This window comes from Gymnogyps californianus, chromosome 5 (assembly GCF_018139145.2).
Source record: "Gymnogyps californianus isolate 813 chromosome 5, ASM1813914v2, whole genome shotgun sequence".
NCBI classification, from domain to species: Eukaryota; Metazoa; Chordata; class Aves; order Accipitriformes; family Cathartidae; genus Gymnogyps; species Gymnogyps californianus.
In genome coordinates this window covers 1,730,737-1,755,295 of record NC_059475.1, presented here as the reverse complement: position 1 = coordinate 1,755,295, position 24,559 = coordinate 1,730,737, and the positions used below count along the sequence as shown (strand labels likewise).

Here is a 24,559-nt window from a genome sequence, read left to right as displayed (position 1 = left end):
CATCCTCAAACCGCCCTCGGCTTAGGGCTTCCCTGCCTTTGGTAGAAAGCTTTTCCTGCTTGCAGTGGTGCACTGGAGGCAGGGCTGAGCCCCAGCTGCCTTCACCAGTTAGCCTAGGTGCTGTGCATCAGCCTCCCACCTGAAGCAGATGAGTGATAATAGATGCCCTGATAAAAGAGCGATCAAGGCAGGCAGGAGCTCTTCAGGAAGAGGATGTTGGGCTTGGGCTCTTTGCTGTGTCTGCAGGGGTAGCTGTGACCTGGGGCTCTGCGGCACCCGGAGCTGCTGGTGGTGCATCGGAGGAAGGTGAGTTACCTCCTGAAGCCTGTCTAGAGCACGTGGCCCTGTGGATGGACCAGGGTTTTTCCTCCACCTTCCTCCCAAATAACTTTTTTTCCCCTTTAGCACTGCCTGGCTGTGACTTGCTCTGCCTGGGGACACCAGCCCTAGGTGTGAGCACAGCCCTGTGCCCTTTCTGGGCAAGCTGCTCATAACCTGGCTGTTGGGTGTTAAACCCAGCTGTGTGGCTATAAAACTTTTCCTTGCTCTTATTTGATGCTGCTTTTTGTGGCTGAACCCCAAATTGTAGCCCTGGGCTGACTTGGGCCCTGCTGTAATGTCACCGTAATGCACAAGTTGTGTCCCTCCCATCAGAAGGGTGCTTCCATGACTCTGGGAGGACTCTGGGTGCTTGTGGCTGTGAGGACACACTGCTGGTGCCCCAGTCAGCCTCTGGCTAGGAGGAGCAGCTAGCTGGCAGAGCCAGCGATGCTCCCCCATGGGCTGGGAGAGTATGGCAGGGAGGAGGCAAGGAGGTGCGTTGGGTTTGCTGGCTGATACAATCTGGAGTGCAACCGGCAGCAAGAGCACTCCTGAAGATGAGTCTGTGTCACTGATAACTGGGCTGGTGACCAAGCAAAAAAAAAAAAAACATTTCAAGGAGAGACTCTGTTAAAGCTCTGCTTTGCACGGAGGGCTGTGTCGGTGGTGTGATCCCCAGCAACTGCCTGCCCCAGTCCAGTCCCCTCCAGCTGCATGACTGCTCTGGGATGCAGACCCTGGGGGGCTCAAGTCTGAAGGGTGTCCACACCCCAGCATCACGGTGGGGCTGTCCCAGCAGCAGTGAGAGCAGAAGCCCTCCCAGCTCCACGCAGTGTCACCTCGTGCCTGTGCTGGGTCCCAGGGTGGTGGCATTAAGACTCTCTTGAAAGGACCTCGGGAAGTGCTAGCACTGGGCTGTGCTGCTGGAGGCCGGCGGTGCCTGTGCTGTGCTCCATGCCTTGTTGAATGGCTGTAGCACCAGTGTACTCGGGTGACCGGTCAGCAACAGCAGGCAGCAACTGTGTGGTGCTGGGGGTGTAATTGGTGTCACCGCGAGCAGCTGAGGCCAGTGCTTTTAGGAGGAGTAATTACATCAGCCTAATTTTGAAAATCAGGCTCTTAATGTCTTGCCAAGCTCATCTGCAGGACAGCCCTGTCACAGTTGGAGTTGCTGTGCCAATATCCAGGCAGCTGGCAGCCGTGATGCCCGCACGTCCCTGGCCCCGTGCCCGCCAGAGGTGGACAGAGCACAACTGCCTGTCCTTCTGCCCCGAAAAGAGGGGAGGTTTGCTGCCCGCTGCAGTGCCCTGTGCAGGAGGGGAAGGGGAAGGTGTGCCCCCATTAGCACCCAGGCAGCTGGTAGGGCTGAGCCTGAGGCAGAAGGGATAGAGGACACTGAAGTCCTTGTGGATGCAGGGCGGGGGGGGGCTGGGGTGCATGGGCAGAGGAAAGCAAAAGGACAGCATCCTTTTTTTTTAGCCTCTGCATTTACTTTTGTTCATGTCCTTGGTATCTTGGTTGTAGCGTGAGGAGAGAGGACTCAGGAAAAAATAACTGAGTCTTTCTGTGGTTGAGTGAGGTCCAGATGTGCCTGAATGCCCAGCCACCTAGCGCGGGCCCTCCTAGGATCTTCTGAAATACTTGCTTTTAAGGCTGTTTTCTGCCAGTGAGAGGTGCTGTGTTAGTGTCCCAGGGTGAAGGTGGTTTTGACTGCCAATGTGGAGGCCAAGCACAGCTGTGGCCTTCAGGGACAGCGTGTCCCATGAGCTAGCAGGCTGCTTTGGTCACTGTGAACTTTGTGTCCTGCTTGGAAATGGCCAGTGCCTGGGTGGTGTCAATCAGTCTGGCCTCACTGCAATCACACTGATTAGGTGGTGATGGGGCAAAGTTGTGTATGTGGGGCTTGTTCCCCTGGCTCCAGGACCAGAGGAGAGCTGTAATCCCCCTGGCCTGGTTGCAGGTGCTCCTCTCCAAGCTCTACCACCCAACAGCCGGGCATTCCCACTCACTGCTGCATGCCTGACCTTGAATTTGAGCTGCTGTCACACAGGCACAAAAGGGGCTGGCAAGGAAGGGGGCTGTGTGTGCTCCTGGCAAACCCCCCGTTGCCCTGATGTACGGGGATGAGATCTGCTGATGACTTCTCCTCCCTGACAGGACCACCAGGATGGGACAAGCTGGAGAGCGGCCAGCCTGGGGACAGCCCGTGGCATGCAAGCAGTGCTGATATAATATATCTTCTTGGCTTGTCTAAGCATCTGTTTATTTGTGTGGGTTTATCTCAACAGCAGCCGTGGCAGTTTGGCACGCAATATGGTAGCTGCTGATATGTGCAACTTCTTTGAACGTAGCTCCAAGATGTAGCTGCCTACACAGGCAGCTGAACGGTCTGGGCGAGTGGCTCCGAGTTGGCACTCACACCTATCCTCATCTTCTCCTCTCCCTGTTACTGGCCCTGGTAATCTGTGGTGGCCCAAAGCTATCTCGCAGCAAAGCCAGAGAGCAATGGTGGCAGGTCCTGTGTCCTGCCCTGCCAGTGGTGCATCCTCCCTCTGCTGAGCATCAGCTGCCTTGAAATATCCGAGGATGTTTTCCGTCGTGCTGGCTGCTGTTGCTCCTGGCACAAGCATGCCTGCGTGCCTCCTGGCGCAGCCGTAGGTCCGTGCGGCAGGGACGCGGAGGTGCTCCGTGGCTGGAGCTGTGTGGTGCTGAGGTGACCAGAACAAATTTTTCCTCCTCTGCTTGGCAGCAGGAGCGGAGCAATCCTGTGAAGCGGTTGATCTTGTCCCTGCTGCTCGGGATTCCCCCCAGGGCTGCATGTATGTGCACGGACATGGGCTCGCTGGGAGCGAGTGCTTGGTGAGGGTCTCATGTGGGCACTTGCTTACTGAACTGTTGAGATCTGCAGCTCCTCGTGGACCTTCTGCGGTGATTTCAAGTCCAAGAGGTGCCTGTGACAGTAGTTTGGATGGCGGAGTCATGATTGCTGTCCCCAGAGCCCTCCCTTGCTTCACAAGTCCCTCTGTTCTATGCCCTGCGGCTGCGGTGGATGTGAGAGCTGCTGGGGAGGTGGTGATGGGAGGCAGCCTGGTCCAGCCGGAGGGGAGCAGAGGTTCCCCAAACCCACAGCTCTGGCTGTTAGACCTCGCACCCCTCAAATCCCAGCACAGAGCTGCTCTGTTCGGCACCACGCAGTGGTGCGTGTCTCAGTTTGTGAGCTCTGCTGCCTTTGCCAAGGTTTTTTTTTTTTTTCTTTTCGGCTCTTTCCTTCAGAGACTTGTTTATGGCCGTCAGGATTTGACAGACTCTTGGCACCCCTCCCACCCCCAGCAAATGACATGGTAGCAGAAACTCCCGCCCTCTCCCCGCTTCCCCGTGCCCTGCCACTGCGGTTTTGAGACCTGTTGGGAGGGCTGTCTTTGCAGGGGAATCAAGTTGGAGACTTTTAGAGCCAGAAAAGACCTGGCACAGGGATGACAGCAGCAGAAGCCAAAAGGCTCAGATGGTTTTAAATGTCAGGGAGAGGTGTAAATGTATCTCGGAGACAGCATGTCCAGGAGCTATGGTATTTTACAGACAGCTTGATCTCCAGAGCCAGCATCCCCTTCGCTTTCCCCTCTCTTGGAGCTGTGACTTTGCCCGGTTGCTGTCCTGGGGCCTGCTGTTCCGTGGCAGTGCTGTGACTTGCCCGTGGCGTACCCAGCTTGGGAGTGTGGGGACAGCGCTGGTGGCCGTGGCCTCTGGTGAAGAGGAGCGGGATGAAGGGCCGGCGGGGGGAAGAGCTCTTGATGAGCAGAAGTGCCAGTGCATCTTGTCTCCTGCAGCTTGTGTGACCTTTTTCATTCTGACATGATCTACCCTGACACTCGGAGGCGGAGGGAAAGGGGGAAGTGGTCGTCGTCTTGCTTTTGCTGCTGCATATTTGCCTGCTCTCCTTTGCCACCCCTCCAAAAAAAAGTTTTAAGCCTCCAAGAGTCAGCAAGTTCTCTGTGCCAGCCATCTGTCCCATTTCCCTTAGCAACCATTTGTCCTTTTCTCCTTCATTAAGTATCTGAAGCAGATCCTGACTGTCAGACCCTCTCTCGTTTCCCTTTTCGCCTGCATTTGGCTCTCTGGATCATCCCTCTTGCTTGTCACTGTTGCACAGACTCCTTACCAAGGAACACGACGCCCTCCCACGCAGGGGACACGTCCGTGTTCGTGTTTTGACAGGGTCTGTGTGTGCTCACGTTCTAGGCGGGCTCTGGTTTCTGCGCCTGCCTGCTGGCTATTTCTTTCCAGCCTGATCTTTTCGAGTTCCTTCTCCTTCGCCTTCATCCGGATCCATGTGCTGCCTCCTCAGCCTGCGTCATGTTTTTGGGGCTGCGCAGGGAGCAGGGATTGGCACTATTTGTGGCCGCAGCACATCTGGGCGCCGAACCGCCAGGCTGCCTGCTGCAGGGTAAAGATTAAATAGTAATTCTTGGGGAAGAGACTTTGGAGGTTTGGAACTGGAGCTGTGGCATGTGTTAATTTGATGGCTGCTGTTTTGGCTGATGATGTGGGTACTGAACTAGTGACTTCCAGAACAAAAGAGCTTAAATTACTGCAGCCAAGGGGAATGTGCACAGCTGGGGCGCAGGGTGGTCCCAGCACCCCATCTCTCAGCACTTGCACACCCATCATCTCTGCTCTGGGCATGGCCAACACAGCTGAGCAATTGCATTTCCAGCACTGCCTGTTCAGACTCATCCTTCCTTGTGTTGCCTCTGCTCCCTGGCACGAGCCTGCAGAGGAATCCAGCACCCCTGGAGATGCAGCCTGTCTGCTTAACAGCCCTGCTGCTTCACCCTTGCTGCTTCCAGTTTATCTCTTTCTGCTCTTTCCCTGTGCTGTAGTCTGGCCCAAAGGTGCACTAGGAAGGATCAGCCTGGGTTTTGCTGCTCTTCTCCCATCAGAAATGGGTTCTGGGCGGTGAGGGCAGCCCTTAGAGGCCACCTGGATACAATACCTCACCTGGGCTGTTCTGTGCTTCTGGGGCAAGGATAAAGGTGCTGGTGCACCGTAAAACCAAAAACTGCCATGCATCTGTCACTGTGGCACAGCAGGGCTCTGCCAGAGAGGTCCTGGAGGAGAGACCCGCTGGGAAGTGGGCTGCCCTCTGCGAAACTAAGACCGTCTTGGAGACTCAAGGCACGGTGGTGACATCTCAGGTGCTGCTGTAAGTACTGAACAACCTGTGTTTGAGGGAGGGATGATTCGATGCTCTCCTATGTTTCATGGGCTTGTGCAAAAGGGAGCTGCTGTCTGCAAGGGAAAACTGGGAACTTGTCTGTAGGATAATTATTCCAGGATATTGGTCTTCATAGCAACCTCTGCTTTGCTCCTAGGCCCCTCTCCTGTCTGCCTGATGGGCTGTGATCCCAACACCTCTGTGCACTGCTCTGTGGAGGAGCTGTGCTCTAACTAATACTATGAGGAGGATTAGGATCTCGATGGGAAGCACGGTCTCCAGGCGAGACACCAGGGAAGCAGAGACTCCCCTCTCTGGTAGTTCAGAGCTGGGCTAAAGCCAAGTGGGTTAGAAAGGTCTTTGAGGTCCTAGAGAGCTGAGGGATGGCTCTGCAGCCTGGTGTGAGGAGTGGGAAAGGAGCCAGGAGCAGAGCCAGAGAGGAATCCTTAATGTGAAACCTTCTGGTTCACTACAACTGCCTCAGCCCTGCTAAGAATCACCTCCAGAAGTGAGCACAGGTTCCCGAGGAAGCAGAGAAGGGGAGGGCATTTGGCCTCATGAAATCATCCAAGTGCCCTGGCTCCAGCTACTGCTTTTTAATTGCATCTGATTGATGTCCAGAGACACAACAAATGGGGAGGGGTGGCATCCTCTGTGCAGCACCGGCATCCTCTGTGCCGTGCCCACATCCGACAGCGGTATTCGTGGCCCCTCTTGCTTCCTAGAGAGCCTGGGAGGCTGCGGGTGCTGCTCAGTGAGGAAAAGGCAGACTTGGTGCTCTCTTACAACTGCTTCTCTCTAGCACTGACAGGCACAACACAGCTGAACTGTAAACTTTCCTATCCTGCTGCAGTGATTCCCGTCACAGGAGGTTAGCAAGCTACTGATAATCGGGAAGCAGCTTGTTCTTGGTCGGCCCGTGGGGTGAATTCTCATGGTTTGATATCTCGGCCAGCGTTCCTCTGCAGGGAAGCAGTGTTAATGCCACCTGACTGAGTCCTGCGGAGCCCTGGGAAAAGGCCAGCTCTCCTGCTTGTGGGGGTGAATGCATCCCACATCCCTAAAGCTCCTGTTAAAAATCCTGATTCATTTCTGGGCTAGAGCTCTCCTTCCAAATGAGATTTTAGCAAGGAGGATGGAGCCAAGGGCATTTGAAAGGTGGGCGGTGAGGAGAAATAGGAGAGCGTGTAGGAATTTTAGGGGGGTCAAGCAGATAAAGAAAATGACATGTTATTGCACCTGAATTAGGCAGTGCTGTGTTGAAGCCGGGGCCTCTGCTGGGCTGCCAGCACTGCGAACACAACACCATGAGTCAGGTCCCCAGAATGGGGAGCTTGCGAGTTCGCATTTTTCTCCCCTCTGAGCCTTTAAGGTTCATTTCTATGCTTCCTTTTTTTTTTTCTGCAAAACCATGAGGCTTTACAATCCAAGGCGAAAAAGCAAACTTCAGCATGGGGCAACGCACGGCTTGCTGAGAATGAGGGGTTTGTCCAAGAGGGAGCGTGCAACGGAGCTGGAGGATGATGGCAAACGTACCGACAGCCCAGAGCACTGCTTTAACCACTCGCCTGCTTGTTTCTGATGGAGAGGCCACCTGCAGCTGCTGGGCAGGAAAAGGCCCTGAGCTTTGCTAAGCAGCCTCAGCAGCAGTGAGAGAACTCCAGTGAAATGTTATTTAATGTTCCTCTTCAGTGGAGAGATGGCTATTTACCAGTGAGAAATTTCTGGGCTGAAGAGTCACAGCTTGGGTAATGCTGGATAATGTCCTTGGGAGGGGGAAGCGCTGGCGGGATTTATAGCAAGTCTTTGAGGCTTGGCTTCCATAGTTAGATCTGGCACAAATTTAGAAAAGCAGCTGGAGGATGAGTTGTGCTTGGAATCATTAGCAGCAAGGGCTGTGCTGAATTACCAAATGCAACCTGGGGGAGAAATCATTTCTAGGCTTTCTGTCAAGGCCAGTAAAATAAATACGTGTGCACAGGTATTTAATTTACTGTATGCCAAAAGTGAACCCACAGCATTGTAAAGGCATGTCGTGCCCTGGCTCCCTGCGTGGGAGACGGCTCGCAGAAGGGAAGGATCCTACAAAGCAGTGTCTGAGAAAGCAGCTTTGGGGCTGGAAAGGTGGTCTCACCTGCCGAGGCAGAGCTTGGAAACCTCCTGGCTGGGCAAAAGGGGCAGCTCACCAGCGCACTGTCTGTGCTGGTGTGGAAAAAAAGAGCTGTGCCCAAGAGAAGGAGCCACCAAGCTGGCCAGGAACGTGCCAGCAGCGCTCTGCCCTGCTTGCCTGCAATGGGAACTGCGTGCTGCCCCGCACCTCAGTAATGGTCTGTCTCTTCACGTGCATGGCAAAGGTTTGCCACCCCAGTGAGTAAAGAGTCCCTGCCTGCCTTTGGGTGGCATTTCAGCTCCCAGAGCAGCCTGTAAACCCCAGTGTGTCAGTCTAGGAGCCTGACTTTGTGCTTTCAGCTTGTCTCCAGAGCATCTGTCCCCAGGTTAGACTGGCTGAGACTGGAGAGGTCTCATCCCTGAAATGAGCCATAGCTTACAGTAGAAATAAACTTGTTTTAGGGGTTCAGGCACACAGGGTGGGCCAGGAATGAATCCAGCCACCTGGGCTGCTCCATGCTACACCAGCTTCTTGCCTTTTGAAAGGCATGAAGGGCAAGGCATTGAGTGAGAGTTTGTGTTTGTCCCCAACGGGAACCAAACACCTTTCCTGGGGTGCCCTGACAGCAGTACCTGTGGAGTATTTGAATCGGCAGTATCCCCTCTTTGACTTGTGCAACTCCCTGGGCCTTTACGTGGGTACTACTGCTGGCTAGCTTATCTGTAAATATGCCTGTAAAATGCTATTGAGCCCTCTGTTAAACCGGAGGGGAGGCTGGGTGCAGAGTCCTGAACACGGTGTGGGGAGACGGGAGCGGGGGAGTGACTGTGCTTGGCACAGCAGCGTGGTACCCCTCCAAGGCATGGCCTGGTGCCTGGAGGGACTGCAGAAAGCCCTGACCCAACTTAGGGGAGATTTTTTGCAAACATGCTGAGCACAGGAGAAGCACCTTTTCATGAGGATAGTGATTTTTAGTTAAGACTTGAGTAATGCTGTTTATCTGCAGTGCTGCAGCAGCCGGTCCTGCTGTGGGGGGCATTAGCACCCGCTGGTCCCTGCCTTGAGAGCTTTACGGTGCCAGTGCAAGGGATGGGAGAGTGAGGAAGCAGAAGACAGAGGGACAGTCTGGGAGGTGGTGGCTTTGTGTGTTGGGATTACAGCTGCTTCTGTGGGGCTCAACGCAGAGGTTTCTGGGGAGATCTGATGGTGGATAACGAAGGACCTGCGTAGCTTGGTGTGCGGGGAGCTTCTCCTAAGCCAAGCAGGATCAGCCTGAAGGCGCTGGTTTAGAAACACTTTGGTAGGAGGCGATGGAGGCTGATGGCTCTGGCTAACTGCAGGCGGGAGTCATGCTGGGTAGTGAAGGAGAGCTGACAGGCAGGCTGGGGAGGCACAGCTACCACGGGCGCTGAAAGCAAACACAGGTACTTTATGCTTGGTGTGATGGAAATGGGGGACAGGGATCACTCTGGCTTTGGCTTTTAAAAGCACTGCCCAAATTCTGGTTGTATCTGGCACGGGCACCATCTGAAGGAAACTCAGTGTGGTGTTTCTCTGATTTGGTGGTACTTTTCTGTGGAAATATGGTTGACTGACATTCCTGAGAGAGTGAGAGATGGTGGATGAGGTACCGGGGTGTTTGCCTCTGAAGGGAATATTGGCGTAATGTTATTGTTCATCTTTTGGTGATGGCCTGTCCCCAGCGACCCTCTCTTTGACAATTACAGAAACATCTTGCCAAGACACTTATTGCAGTTGCCCCTTTGAATTCAGCCATGTGAAATAGCAACCATCATCTGGAGGGTCATCTGCAAGGGCTGGAGGCCAGTTCCTCTCTGCACACTGCTCAGGCATCCCGTACCCTCTGCTGCGAAGTAGCTGTCGCAAGCAGCAAAGAGACGGCTTTATTTCCCGATGCATGCGGCGGAAGAAGCTGTGGGACGATCATTTGGTGGTGAGAGTTTGTGCTAATGCAAAAAGTGATCTCAAGGCAGCTTTAGCCTGCAAGGAAATAGAGCTGAACCTGGCACAATGCCTGCAGCTGCTGAGGGGGTGATGGGGTTCACCCTGGGTTGGTGTTTGCAGGGCTTGAACAGGAGACAGAAGGCGGCTGAGTAGCCTGGATGTTTGAACTACCATGTCAAGGAGACTGCTGTGCTCTCAGAAGATCCCACGTAGCCTTGTTGTTAATATTTTTTTCCTATGATTTTATTGTAATCCTCATGGAACAGTTCAGGGAAACTGGCAGGGTTGGGACTGAGGAGGAGAGGGGCTCGTTACCAAAGGAGTAACGAACTGTCTGGCTCTGCCTGGGAGGCAAGCAGGAGCAGGATTTAAGAGCAGTGCGATTGGATGTGCTGTGCTTGGGGGTGGTGGTAACTAAAACAAACTGAATAATAATAATAATAAAAAGCTTCCCATGTACACAGCTATTTTTGGTAGCTGATGGCTCCTGGGTTTGTACATTTCAGAGCCTTGTTACTTTTCCAAGTTTCCTGGAGAGGAGTTTGTTTTGCTTTTAGGTTTAGGAGACCCCAGAATCCCACTGGCTTTCTTCAGGACACCAGGATCGGCAGAGCTGGATGGGTTCTTCGTTGATCGCATCCTTCCTGCGCACTGCTGGCATGTTACAGAGATCTCCGGAGCTCCGCCAAGGCTGCCTACAGCAGTCTGGACTTTTCACTTGTCCTGGAGAGCTGATGTCAGTGATTCCAAGGCCACGGTGACAGACCAGCTCTGTGCCATACCTGTCTGTGTGGTTGAGGTATGACACGCTCCAGCTTAAAGAACACAGAGAATGCCCCCTGCCCTCCTGTTCCTGGGTTATTCTTCAGCCAAGCTTCACTGCCCAAACAGTGCAGAATAGTCCAAGGGTGAGTAGGGATGGTGAGGGCTGGCAATTTATTAAGCCAGTGTTGCTGCTGAAGGTTTTATTGTGAAACCGATGGTGGTGTGTCAGTGGAGGTGATCTCCTGATGGAGAGGCAATAAAGCAGGCTGTGTAAGTGTGCCCTAATAGGCATTTATCTGAGCTTTATCAAAGATACAGCTGATATATGTATCTTTGACGCTGTAACTCTCTTCTACATCCCTCCTAAGATGTAGGAATTGTCACTGATGCATGTACTTCTCTGCACCACTGCCCTGGGCACTCAAAACCAAACTCTTTCACTTTCCCCACGTTGGGAAACTTGTAAGTTAATGTTCTTGCTACGGGGGATGTAGGTGGGGACTGGGTTCAGCAGGGCTAAAATGGTTCTCTGGGGCTTAGCGAACATCCCATCTCTCTTGTGATGCACTACCATTAACGTCTCAAGCAGCTTTTTTTCTGGCAAGTAGTTATTACCCCGAGTGCTCTGCCACCCACCCTCGCACGCAGTGATAGAGGGCAGTGCCCTTTGCATGAGGGCAGAGACGGGGGATTTCTGAGGGGTGTTAAGTCCTTCCCTTAACACTTGAGGGAGTGTTAAGGAAACAGGCTTACACAAAGCAAAGTCCAAATTTGTTTGTAAATTGTGTCACTGCCATATCGGAGTCTGGAAAGAAAGAATTGCTGATAGCTGTGATGTACTCTGTTGCTGGAGCTGTGCTATAAATACGGTCTGGCCCTTGCTAACAGGCAGTTCTTTTGTGGAGCTGAGTTAGCTACAGACAGCTGGGGCTGCTTGCAAGCAGAAAGCCTGAGCTGTATGAGATTAATTGCCTGTGATGACTTGTGTACATTAATTGGCAGGATCTGGGCTGGTATGTACTCTATACCACCACTTGAATTCAAAGTCTTGAACAACTACTGATTGTATTTTGATTAATAAAATAGGCGCTTATAGTTTTCCTGAGATTCTTCCTTCTGTCTGCTCTAGGTTTCAGCGCTTCCAGGAGTGTCTGCCCACTGGACTGGCACTGCTCTGCTGAGAATGGTTCGTGCTGAAGGAAGACCTTGGAAGTGCCACATGCGGGATAAAATGATTTCGCTAAATACTATATTTGGCACCAGCTTTTCATCTAAACCAGAGCCGCTTTACACCTGTCTGGCAAGATAAAGGGACTTAAAATGAGCGTGAGTGTGATTTTATGCCTGAATGGTATACAAAGACCTCAGCATAGATGAATACCAGTGCTTCAAAGCTTTTGCTGAATGTTTTTCTACCACCTATAGCACTGTCAGGCTATTTTATTTTCAAGGTACGGTGGTATCACTGAGCAGACCATTTGAAGGCTGTTCTACTTGCTTTAAGGAGGAATGGACAGACGGGTATATGCTGCTATCCCCCGCTGGATGAGCTTAACTGTTTTCTGGGACATGTATTCCTACCCACGGGAGACTTTTTTTTTTGCTACTTTTCTAGTCTGTTGCAATAAGAGCATCTAAATCATGTCCTTGGCTGATACTTTGGTACTTTCTACGTTGAGGCTACTGCTGTGTCATACCCAGACCACCGCTGTCCTTCCTCCCACCCAAACACCATAACCAGGGGAAGGCTGTTATGGCGAGTCCATCCTTACGAGGATTTGGTCGGTAAGTGTATGCGTGAGCAGGAGGCAATTGCGCTCGGATTGCCCGAGAGCGCCGGCCGTCTGGGCCACGCAGAGCTGTAAGTGGTTACAGGCAGCAAAACCTTATTTCAGCCACGTGATAGCTTGAAGCCTTTTGATTAAAAGGCGATTAAATTTCAAGCCCGGCGATAGTAAACCGTTGCTATCCGTGCTGGGGATTGCAAGAGGTGTGCCAAGCGTGCATGCGGTCAGCAGCTGCCCTGGCAGGCTGCAGCAGAGCGGGGTCCTGGCCTGGGGAGGGTCCATGAGGGAGGCTTCCATGTTGCGCTTGGGGGTCTTTTCTTGGGAAAGGGATGTTGGGAGAGCCAGGTATGCCCGGTTTCCCTCTGAAAGGCGGCGCCAGGGCTGTCCTGAGAGCAGTGGATGGTGTTGCTGGGGGGGAATAAAGCCGCGTCGATGCCTGCAGTGGGATTAAGGGGGCTCCGGCTGCAGGGCTGGGATGTACCCCTGGTTGGGGGCTGGCACTGGGAGGGAACGGGCTCCCTCAGGGGGCTGTGACCCTGGCGCCAAGCAGAGGGGAGGCGGAGGATGGTTGTGAGGGGGGTCCTAGCCGGGTTCGGGTGCCCCCGAGGTGGGGGCGAGGGCTGCCGGGCCAGGGGTGGCCCCCCGTTACCCGCCGGCGGGGCCGCTCCCTTCAGCCCGCGGCGGGAAGACCCGGCCCTCCCGCACTGCCGCCTCAGGCCCGCCAGGGGGCGCTGCCGCCTCCCGTACTTACGCGCCCGCCCCGGCTCCAGCCGTCGCCATGGTGACCGCTGGGTGCGTAGCGGCCCTTACGAAGCTGACGCAGTGGGCGGCCCGGCACGGGCGGGGGCGGCCCCTGCACGGGCGGAGGCGGTGTTAGAGAATCGGGGGGCCGCGAGGCCCCCGGCATGGAGGTGGCGGCGGCCCTGGGCCTGCGTCGCTGGCGGCGGCGGCAGAGAGGTGAGGGGAGGCGGGAGGGCGGCGGCGACCCCCGCGCCCTGAGCCGGCCCCGGCGGGGGGGCTGGCAGCCCCCCCCTCCCGACCCCGCACCGGCGGGGCCTTCCCTGCGGCGGGAGGGCAGGTCCCCGCGGGCCGTGAGGGGAGGAGGTGGCTGCGGCAGGTGCGGGGGTCCCGGCGGGCCGCGGGAGCGCTGAGGGGCGAAGCCGGCGTTGGTACGGGCTGGGGGTGCTGTCCCCGGCCCCGGCGACGCTTTGTTCTGTCCCGCCTTGCTCGGGAGGCGGCTGGCAGGTGCGGGCGGGGTCGGCGGAGCTGTGGCCGGAGGGAGCGTTTTCCTCCCGTGCTGGCGGGGAGACACCGGGCCGGCTGAGCAGGGACGCCGCGGGAGGCTCTCTCCTGCAAGAGCCGCGTCTTTCCCTTCCAGCTGGAGGGGCCCCCTCGCAATGTGGCCTGCACCCTATAGAAAGAAGCGGTCCTTTCCCCCAGACAGCTGTGAGACAGCGCATCAGGCTGATGGCGGGGTCACAATTGGGACCCACGACCCCAGTCCAAGCTGGTCTTGGCTGTCCACCCTAGCCCGGTGTGGGAGATTGGGTAGGTGTTGCTGTCTGATTGTACAGGGAGAAGCTGCTGGTGTGTAGAGGGTGGGTGTGACACATGGATTCTTTCTCTCAGCCTTTATTACTTCTCCACAGGGACCGGTGTCTGAAACAGTTAGCTGGCCCTAAAAGTACTTCAGCGACATGGATCTGCCACAGTGGGTGATAAGCCCTGACCACAGAAATCCCCAGTTAAGGTCACAGAGACCTGCATGCTTGTAAAAGTAAAGGATACATCACTCTGCGATCTTACAGCTGGGACGTTGCTAGACTGCTCAGCCAGAATTCATGTTGTGCCCATTCTGGGTAATTGGTACCTGCCGGTGTTTGTTTGGGACAGGCTTCAGTTGTCGCTTGGAATGTAGGAATGGTGACTGCTGAGTCTGCAGGTCCTGATACGCGGGGTGGTACTTACAGCCAGCTCCAGGTGGGAGACAGCACAGTGATTGCCAAAGATAGTGTATACAGCTTCTGGGACGCTGGAGGGTTTATAAGTGTTGCGTACTGAAAGCAGAAATTGTTCGATGGATTAGCCAGCGTGTTAAAGGAAGTGGTTCTGAGGGAAAGTATAACCTCTGCCAAGGTGGGAAGGAGATTACTCACCTGCCGGGATAAAACCTTGTGTTACCTGGTGATGAGTTGCTACGTCCCGCTGACTGTCATTTTCTGGTTGAACAAGGAGAAGTGTCTGAGCTTGTGTGGTCAGGCTGAGTGTTTTTAAAATAGTCGTGGTTGGGAGATAATGAAATTGTAGGAAGTGGGTTTTGTAAAGACAGCGTCTTTAATCTCTCGTTTTTATGACATCGGCTTTGGTGAAATGTGTTTCTAGTGGGGAAGTGTCTACACTGTTAAGGAGGTTAGTTTGTGATTGGGGAGGAAGGAATATCTATTGGGCATGGGTAGAAAGCTTTCTAAATAGAAAACATTAGCTGGGTGAAGTTACTCGTTGTCCTAGGTGTTGGCTTTCTGTGTCATAAAAGTTACATTGGGTTCTTAAAGCTGCTGATTAGATTACTGCTCAGCCCAGTGAATATGTGTCAGTTCGTAGTGGACAGGCAGGCCAGTAATGGCTAACGGGGACAAGAAACTTGAACAGCATCTGCTACGTGGTAAATAATGCATATAGCCTGGAACTTCTGTAACCAAAATTCTTCAGAAAGGAGTAGGACAAATGTTCCCCTTTAAATCTGTATTTAAATAAAAGAAGAGATTTGGGAGTTACCATCTCTGCTGTTTTACAAAAGTTTTACTCCCTCCATAACATGCTAGAGAGTCAAAATTACAGGCCTGAGTATATGAACTACATATGTATTGCTGGTACTGATTTTGATAGTGCTGACCTGTGAAAAACAGATTTGAACAGAATTCCCTTTAACTTTAAGGCACTAGGCTAGATCTTTTTGACTGTTATCTGCAAAATCAAATCAGAAGTCACAGAAAAAGGGATTGCTGTAAGTCGCTGACAGCTCAATCACTGCTGGAAAACGGGCAATGAGAAAGGCAAATTTCACTGTGCTGTGTCCACCCGTTCCTCTTCTAGAGTCCTAGGAAGGAACAGTTGTGCAACAATACGATCCGAGTGGTTAAAATTGAGAAACATGCTGCTCCAGGAAGAAAAGCGGGAAGGATGAAAATACTCCCTTCAACGACAAAAAGTTACGTTAAAAAAAAAATTAGAGAAATAGGGTAAACCAAAATACCTGTCAGTCTGTTTCATATACAAAAAGGAATGACTGTAGATATCAGACTGTTTAAAAGTGCTGAGAAGACTTGCCTTCAGCAGATACTGAGTGCGTTTGCGTTGCACTAAATTTTGGCAGCGTTTTACTTTTTATGAAACTTTGTCAAAATTCCTATGAACAAAGAGGCAACGTCTGCTTTGTATGTAAGCGCATGGATTTGCTTTTGGACTTTGGGTGGCAATACGTCGCACTGCTTGTGCTACGTCTACCTCAGTTTGTTCTAAGACAGAAGAGAGTTTTATGTATCCCTTAAACACTGCGTACATCTAACCAGAAACTGGAGACATAAATTTACAAGCCCTCTAGCTGCCCTTTGACAGATCCACTTGACTTGCATGTTTTTATCAGTCCCACCTGTCTTTGCTTTCCTCTGTAAAACAGTTTGGCATTCCCCATGGGATCCGAGTGCACCAGCTGTGAATTGCCATGTAATCCATGTAAAGTTCAGGTTGTGTCTGTGTTTGTGATGTGACCTTTAATCCTAGGGTGCTGAAGGTACAGATGTTTAATGGCGTTTTATAGTACCAAGTGTAAAGACAGGCAGAGGGGTGTTTCCTGTACAGCCTCATCTTAGAAGTGAATTAATTTTGAGTTAGCTCATCAAAACTAGGTCACTTTGGTTTCTGAGTTGCAATAAAATTGAACGGATTTGCAAACAAGATTTATACACTTCTTCCAAGCCTTTGTGACTTAGAAAACTCTCCTTAAAGCAACATAAATACCAATCTTCTTGGTTTTGTGGGTCTCTTCCAGGCAAGGACCAGGAAGCTGGAGACCTGTAGGAAATACAAGAGTGCTAACACTTGAGAGTGTAAACCCCAGCATGCTTGGTATGCTGCTCGGCTCTGGGCAGATAACAGCCTGTGAGGCTTTGAGTCATTTACAGGCCTGCCTACAATTTATTAAACTTTCTTGCATTAAACCAGCAGTGATTCTGTTCTGTCTTCAGACAGGGGAAGGATGTTTGAGACTTTTTTCCTTGGGTAGCAAAGTTTTCTATCTACCCTAGAACAAGCAGCTTTTACTTTGGGGAGTCTGCTTGCACCCTGCTTTTCCTCTGAGAGAACAGGATACTCCCCTTTTCAGCTTGCCACCTAGGTAGCAGTAAATAATACTTGGTTAAAGCTAGCAGTCTTTCTGATTCTGACAGTGATCCAGCAGATGAATAAGTACATCCTGAGCTGGACTCAGCACTGGAGGTTGAGGAAGTTACATTTAAAGAGACAGCAGTTGAGATGCTTGTAAGAGTGAAAACTATTTTCATCTGCTTTTAGAGAGCTGCGGGGCTGGAGTTTTTAGAGAGCTGGGGGAAAGGAGTTTATGAAAGTGCCCTTTGTGCTATCAGGAGCGTGACAAATGGACTCTTGGGATCTGTGGATAGCTTTGGGATGTTTATTCGTGCTGGAATAGATTCTTTGAGTAAATCAGACTTTTAACTTGAAGCTAGTTTGCGCAGATATTGTCTTTATTCTGCACTGTACATACATGATATTGTAATATAAGCGTATGTCTGCCAGAACAAACATACATGGCACATGTTTCACGGTGGTGGGAATCCTTGTGATGCTTCTAGTTAGAACTCCATTCCTTCGCTTTCAAGCTAACACTGTTTTGTGTGTTTCTAAAGAGAAATCACAGGAAAAATCTTGAAAATTTGCCAGATGCAGTATCTGTCCAGCTTTGAACTTTTAAGATGGAAGAAACTGAAATTATTTTTCTTTTTTTGATAAGAAATGGAAAAGTTTGCCCACTGAAAGACTAAAATCAAACTGCTGTGTGTTTTAAGAGCACAAGTATAGCTGGGAGTTGATAGTCTACTCACAGGGCACAGAAATAGTCTGCTCCCTTTGTGCCACCATGTTGATCCTGCTTACTAGATCTCACTCTGCTTTCCAATAATATGATATATTTTTTGTCTCCTACAGCAGCAATTGCTCTACATATAATTCTGTAGTGCAAGATGCTAAGCACTCTTATTCTGCTTGCTTGTTTGGGGGCATGAGTTTAAGTCATGGTGCCCAGCATCTTGATCCTATGTGCATTATAAAACTAAGTGTATATAAGAATGTACCCATAACTGATTTTTAAAAAAAAAAAAGTCTAAAATACTGTGGACTATTTAATTAACTATTTGAAGCATTGTTACAAGCTTTAAGGAATGATAACGATGCATGTGAAAATTGATGGGTTTGTATTTTAGAAGCATCATATAGTAAAGTGGAATATCCTAATATAAAATGCATACAAAATTTGGGTTTAAATGCAAAGCATAATGCTGCTGTACCCTGTTGATAATTTTGAATAAAAGGTAGAATTTCTACTGAGCTTTAGAAAAAATGTGCCCTCTATCTTCAGTCATTTCTTCTGTTCTGTTCTTTTCCTTCCTCCTTTTTTATCCTTTTCTCTCCTCCTTCCAGTGAAAGGGGCGTGGGTCCCTTACCTCATACACTGGATTTGTTTGAAAAGATGTCAAGCTAAAAGATTAAATAAGGTTGCTGATTATTTTTCTCTTCCTTGCAGCAAGAGTAGAAAATCTGCATGGCAAGCAGAGACTGCTTGACTAACAAGGAGTTTTGTCGCGGACTCTTAACCCCCAAGCTCCCAGTCTGTCTGCTTTACACGAATGCTCCTTTAACTGGGCTCGTGTTCCTGCAGACTCTTGCAGACCCCTGGAAGTCCTCCTCCCTCCCCTTCCATTGGAGTTTCTGTCCCTCTCTGAGGAGGCCTGGCCTGCTGGTCTCCTTCAGGTTGACTACAAATGTCTATGGAATTGCATGAGAATTCATGGCTTTTAGTTGTGTTCAAGCTATTAACTCAGTAGCCAGCCTGCTTTGGTTCTTGCATGTTCCCTTTGTGTGAAATTAAAACTACAAGTGGATTCCTCAGTGATGTCTTTGACCTTAATAAGAATTTGTCCCTGAAAACAGGATACAAGATGCAATCTAGAGTCTTAAAAATCGTAATTTTCCTTGTGTCCTTGCCATTTCATCAGGCAAAGCTGCTATTCAGCAAGCAATGATAAAAACCCCAGTAAAACTCTAACTTCTCTAGTAAGCTAATACTAAGATAAATTGTCTTCTGTTGAGGAGTTTAAACTGATCTCATTTCCATAACCTTGTGTACAGATCTACACTGCTGCATTGGCAGTAATCCGGTGATGAAAAGCCCTCTCTTAGCACATACCTGCAGCAAACTGCTGGTAGGGTTATTGTGGGAATCCTAGCTAAGCCCCTTGGGGTGGGGTTTGTGCCTCGTGTGTGTGTGTGATGTGTATTTTCTAAATGCCTGCTGTTTCATAAGAAGTTTTGTGAGCTCCTTCCTGTAGATAGAGGATTGTGCTGCTGCACGCACTTCCATTTTCTCCGAGTCTTCCTCAGAGTGAGAATGTCCTTGTGCCCTGAGGGAGTACTAGCTGAGAAAGCTGTCAGGCACAGGACGGGTATCTGTGTCAATCCCTTTTCCTCAGCACGCTGGTTTCTGTCGGGGCATTGGCATCTTTAGGGGTGAGTAAGCACTGATGATCCTTTACAGGAGTTTGTTCTCCCACCGTTGCTGGTGGGATAGCTTATTTGATACAGTTTGGAGCTCTGTGACATGTGAGACGGGAAGATTTGCTTGGAGCAGCTAAACAATGAGTGTCATATTATTGAGGAGCTTGTAACTCTTTGCTGAATGAGAGCAGAGACTGGCTGATACTGAAATAGATTGTATGAGATTCTCCTCTTCTTGTGAAGACATGGTAAGATAATTTCAAACTGTTTATGGTTACTAGGAGTAATTAGCTTATGGATAAATATGAGAAGGCTGCCTTAAATGAATAGGTGCTCTAAACATTTGCCATGTCTTTTTTGCTCTGTAACATCTGTTTCTTCTTTGTGATTTGTTGGTCTAGAGCTGTGATTATCAGCACAGACCTGAGAGCTCCTGAGTTTACATCCAGGCAGGCTTCTAGACTGAGTCCTTATTCTTTTCTAAGGAACAACAAATGTGCAAATGAAATGGTGAATCCCTTAAGCCACCTTAAATAAAATTGGACTGGATAATAGGAAGAAACAGGGAAATTCAGGACCTTGCTGTTATAGTTTCATTGCAGTAAGTACAATAGAAATGGTGAGGGTGGTATGAAAAAAAGCTCCGGTGCATTTCTACTGAAAGGTTTCCATTCAGATCTGTTATGCTGCTCCATGTCTGTTAGAAGTTGGAATTTACACAGCTCTGCATCTTTTAGAAAGAAGAATGAAACTTAATATTATGTCATGGCTTGTCTTTTTGGCACAGATCTGTGTAATGTGCTTGCTGGTGTTTACAGCCATAGATACAGCCTTGATGTATTTTTGGAATATAGATTCCAGCTCAAAAGTCTGAGCTTCTGGAGGCTTGTCTTTTCCCCATGTGATCTGCCAAATGATCTTGCAAAACTGTGCTGTTTTCTCTCATGGGGAAATTAACTATTTCACCTCCCATAAAATAAGAGCAAGTCAGATGCTTCTTGTGAGTTTGCAGCATCTCAGCCAGCCTGTGACTGTCCTGAATAGAGCGAATCCTACCTTGTGTTGTCTCGCATACTATATTTCGTGGCGATATCGGGACCCCCTAACAGTGTTTGTCATAGAAATTCAACCTAGTGCTGTCTAATAACTCCCCTTTATGCTTGGCTCGTCTTTGTTCATGCCCAAAATGTATGTTCTTTCCTTGCTGAAACAACTCAGGTTTTGTTTGAAAATTCAGATGTGAGAAGTAGTAAATGAAGTGAACTGAGTGCAACTCTCCATCGCCAAGTGGTTCTGGAACAGTAAGTGGACCACTTTGTTGCTTGCCTGCTGTTGAACTCAAAACAAGACCTCTTTTAAAAGTGCACCAGCCAGTCTTCAAGAACTTCAGCCTCAGACCCTCTGGACATGGCAGAGCTTTTCTAGCCCAGTGGTCTGTCTCTTGTTCCAGGATGTCCCTGCGAAGACGATGTGTGCTTCCATTTCAAGAGTCCTGTGTGACTGCTATACCTCTCAGCCAGATTTAACCTTTTAAACTACAGTACCCTTTTTGTGACTGTTCTGTCTGATTCAGTTGTTTGTCACCGTCTCCATGGTATCCAAGCATCCGCTAATGACAACCGCTTTGCTAAATGAGAGCATTCAGATATGAACCTCTGTATTTTTGCTTGGAGGGGAAACATGTGCCTGTGATCCCCTGTCAGAGGAAGTAAAAAAAGTTCCCATTTGCTCTGCTGAATGGCAGATGTTACGTCCTTAAAAGAAAATGAAGAAGCAGTAATTTGCGACTTCTTTCTTAAGTTCCTGTTGTAGTGGATGCTCTTTTTCTTCCCTGAATAGAATGGAGAATAATGACAGATTTCTTTCTGTGTGCTGTGGGATTGCTCTTCCCCTCACCTTTGTCATTTTCACTTATTTTCTAGCAGAGAAAGAGGCTGCTCTTTCTTTTCAAGTCTTCCTTCCGAGATTAATATCAGGCTAAAACTATTTGGCACATGAATAATGAAGTGCATAGGAAGTGAGAGATGCCTTTCCTGAGATGTTACGTGAATGTTCTAAAACCGGAGAGAGCAGAGCTTTCCTCAAACTTCAGTGACATGAGGAGCGCAGGGCAAAATGGCTTTGCGTAATTGCGGTGTTAAAACTTCATTCTGCAGGAAGCCACGGGCTTCTTTCTCCAGAACCCCTTTCCCCTCTAAATTTCATGCCTATTCCTGGTTTGATACTTTGCTTTTGGAAAATGGTCTTTTATCCTCATTGATTTTTTTTTTTTAAACAAAAAAAGAACACACTTTCTTCCAGATCTGAGAGCAAACCCTTTTGAACACCTCAGGGGCCATAATCGAATTTAACTCAATGGGAAATGGGGACATCCACAAATGCAGTGTTGTCCTCGGTTCTTTGAAATGTTACTGGCCTGGAAGAGTCTGAGATAAAGAACTTTGCTGGTTGCATGTAACTATTAGTTTACCTTGATTTATAGGACCCCAGCTCTCTGCTGATGGGGAAGAGAATTTATCGATTCTCTCAGGCCTTGGTCTGACTTTGTCTTTCTCTTGGATGAGGGCGGAGGAATTAGTACAGGCGGTTTCGGAGGCGGGAACCACGTAGGATGCTGCAGAAAATGCTTGTTCTTCTGTGAACGGGTGGCTGAGTAAGTGTGGTGCATGCATGTGAAGTGCCTCATGGGAGCCTGCTGGTAATATTTACAGAGTGTTTGAATTTGGAGTATGCGGTGCATGAGTTTGCACGCAAGCTCAGAAGTGTCAAGTATGTTTAATTTGCCCCGGTGAAGGGCGGTGTGTGTCTGTAAGCTTGTTGAGGGAGGGGTGGGCAGAAAGCCTGGAAGTCCACTGTGAGGTGAGCAGCGGGTATTTGGGGAGAAGAAAGATGAATATGCATACTTTGGCAGCTTCTCTATGATCTAGTGTGCAAGTTTGCAGGACATGTATTTGTATATGTGCAGGCCATGTGCTTCTGAGTGGTTAGATGTGCATCAGGGAAATGAACAACTCTACCCATGCCCTTCATAAGTGTAAGGAACCTATGTTTTGTGTCCCTGGTTTTACTGGCTCCTCAGGTGTTTGTTCCCTGGAATGGCTTGAAAGCCTCTCCTTAGGAACTCTAAGGTATATTGCATCTGACCTTTGTTCTTTGGGTCATGCAATGCTTATTTTGTGATGAGTTACCATGAGCAGGTCCTCAAAGGGATGATATCACTGCAGAAATAGTGATTTTCCTTCTACTGGGAGTGATACAGAGCAGAGGAATTCAGCCCGCTGCTGTGTGCTGTTCTTTGTCTGACATTGTCACATCCTCGTTCTCTTGTGCTGTTGTATGTGTTTGGGCCTGCTGATGGAGGAGCTGGGGGTGGCTGGGTGAGGTTAAATGGGTGTTGCAAGACAGTAGGCATTAGAGAAATAAATTGATGAAGTGTCCAGCACTGGGGACAAGAAAAGGAAATGAGCCTTTGTGGGACTTGAACTTGTGGCACAATGTGAACTGAATGCCCGATAAGGACTTGCTGCTGTTCTGCATTTTGAGGTTACGCTGTAGAAGCTGGGGAGGCGAAGCAGCAGATCTCTTCTGAGGCTGCTTTTAATGACTCTAAACTCTCAAAAATATTGAGTCAAGAGAGTGGAAGGAAATTCACTGTGTTTATTCTCCGAGATGAGTATGCACGCTAATATGAAGTGTTAGATTACTTTTTGAAGTTACGTGACAGCTACTACTGGATGCACAGGGTGCTTTTGTTAGCCCCTCTGAGGTAAGTTGCATGGGTAGGCTGAGGAAGAGGATGGAGTTGCCCAAGGGAACATGGAAGTCTCTCCAACACAGAGTATCCTGGACTGTCCTTCTCTGAGCTACCTGAGCTAATTATTCTCTTAAAACATTGCAATGTTATGCAATGGACAAGTCAATGTCCTTCATGTCCCCAGCTGCTGTTGTACTTATCCTATGAAAAACTGGTTTTCCAGCTGCTCTGCTCATCTTTCCTTTCTAGTTAACTCTTTTAATTTGTTATAAACAAAAAAAGACTGGAAAGCAGTATGATGGATGGGTTTTTAATTGAACAGAGGACAGCAAGAGACAGAAAGCTCTAGCCTTACTTCCCACTTAAATGTGTTCGTAAGGAATAAGGCCATTCATTCGTATGATCGCAGCACTAGACAAGGAGGCATGCTTTTTGGAAAATAACATAGTTAAACTGAAAGGGAAGAAATCGCATTGGTTCCTGTTGCTGTACCTGCAGGTCTTTCTCATTTTGTGTCGCTGCTCTGTATATTGTGGCTGTGAAATGAAATCCTTTTGAGTGCAAAACCATGAAAGGGTGTGGTTAAAGCAATCAGGAACCTTTTCACTTCAAATTACCTGATTTATGACATGAAAATCTCAATGTTAATATGGATTTGTTTTGCAAACCATTCAACTGTAAGTTACCTGGTGTTACGCCAAAACACTCCCTCTTGACTAGCATGTAAAAATACAGCTCTTGAGCCTCTGGTCTGGACTACGAGGGCTAAACGCTCCCGAAGAAAGAGTAAGTTGAACTTTCAGTTCCTTCGGCAGGCACCGTTTCAGTAATATGCTTCATTTAATGTTAATATTTGAGGAAGTCTTTTGGGTGGAGAGTGTGAGTGAACCCCCTTTTCTCTTCCTCTTCTGTTCTGGACTACTTTCATCATTCCAGTATGTCTGCACTTGCAGCTTTTGTGTAGACAGTATGAACTGCAGATTGGTCTTCTGCCTTTGCATCTGGAGGTGCAAGCCTCTCACTGTGGAGAAGGTGCAGTGCCGGAGGGTGGGATACTGGAACTCCCGGTTGTCCAAGCCTGGAGAAGCAGGAGATCCTGTTTCCAGAAAATGTGTCTGTTTGTCTCCCTGTACTTCAGATGAATATGCTGGTGTTTGCTCAACTGCCTTGCACCTGACTGCTGCCTCTGTGCAGGAGTTTTCCAGGAGTTTGCATTTCATAATGGAGTTTTTGTTTAAACTCTATAGATTTTTGAAGAGAAAAAGTGATGGTGTCCATTAGGAGAGAGGAAAAGGGAGGAAGATATGATTATCCAAGACTTGGTGGCCCTCGGCTGTGTGGCTGCTGCTCCCTTTTTGTAGGGAGCAGGCGTAGAAGAGACGAGAAAAGTGTTATCTTTATCTTTTCTTCAAATATGCATAGTGTTCCTGCTGCAGAGGAGCAAGGCTACAAAGACTTTGTTAGATATTTCTGCTGTTGGAAAAGGAGACGAGGTTGGAAGCAGTTGTGGCTCTTACGTTCCTATGGGAACAGATAGGAGATGCAAGGGCTTGAATGCTCAACTATAAGGGGATTTGTCAAGAAAGGTGGGAAAAGGATTTAATTTCTGATTTGAGTGGGAAACTAATATTCAATCTCTCCCTGATTGGCTCCTGACTGCAAGTTTTTCTCTGCTGAAGAGGAGACAGGATTTTGTGCAGTGTCTTCAAGGCTGCTTCACTGCTCCATGGCTGCAGAGTTAATTACAAGTTGGACAAGGAGATGCATGAGTCCACCCTGCTGCTGTTTTACTGACTCAGCAGTTCAGTGCTCTTTTTATATGGACAGGGGCAGCAAAAAGACCGCACATGTCTGCTGGA

The 24,559-nt window shown here is 49.4% G+C and overlaps 1 long non-coding RNA gene across 2 annotated transcripts in view; it reads left to right on the top strand.

Annotated features, from left to right (window-relative positions):
• The first annotated feature begins 246 nt into the window (after window positions 1-246).
• The window catches only part of LOC127016706 (uncharacterized), a 35,591-nt gene continuing 11,278 nt past the window's right edge, over window positions 247-24,559 (top strand). Inside the window, exons 1-4 of one of the 2 annotated variants that reach the window (XR_007766512.1) lie at window positions 247-306; window positions 9,371-9,597; window positions 10,166-10,407; window positions 11,503-12,158. This is a non-coding gene — a long non-coding RNA (uncharacterized LOC127016706). The remainder of the gene's footprint in view (window positions 307-9,370; window positions 9,598-10,165; window positions 10,408-11,502; window positions 12,159-24,559) is intronic. The other variant, XR_007766513.1, reaches the window with a different exon arrangement.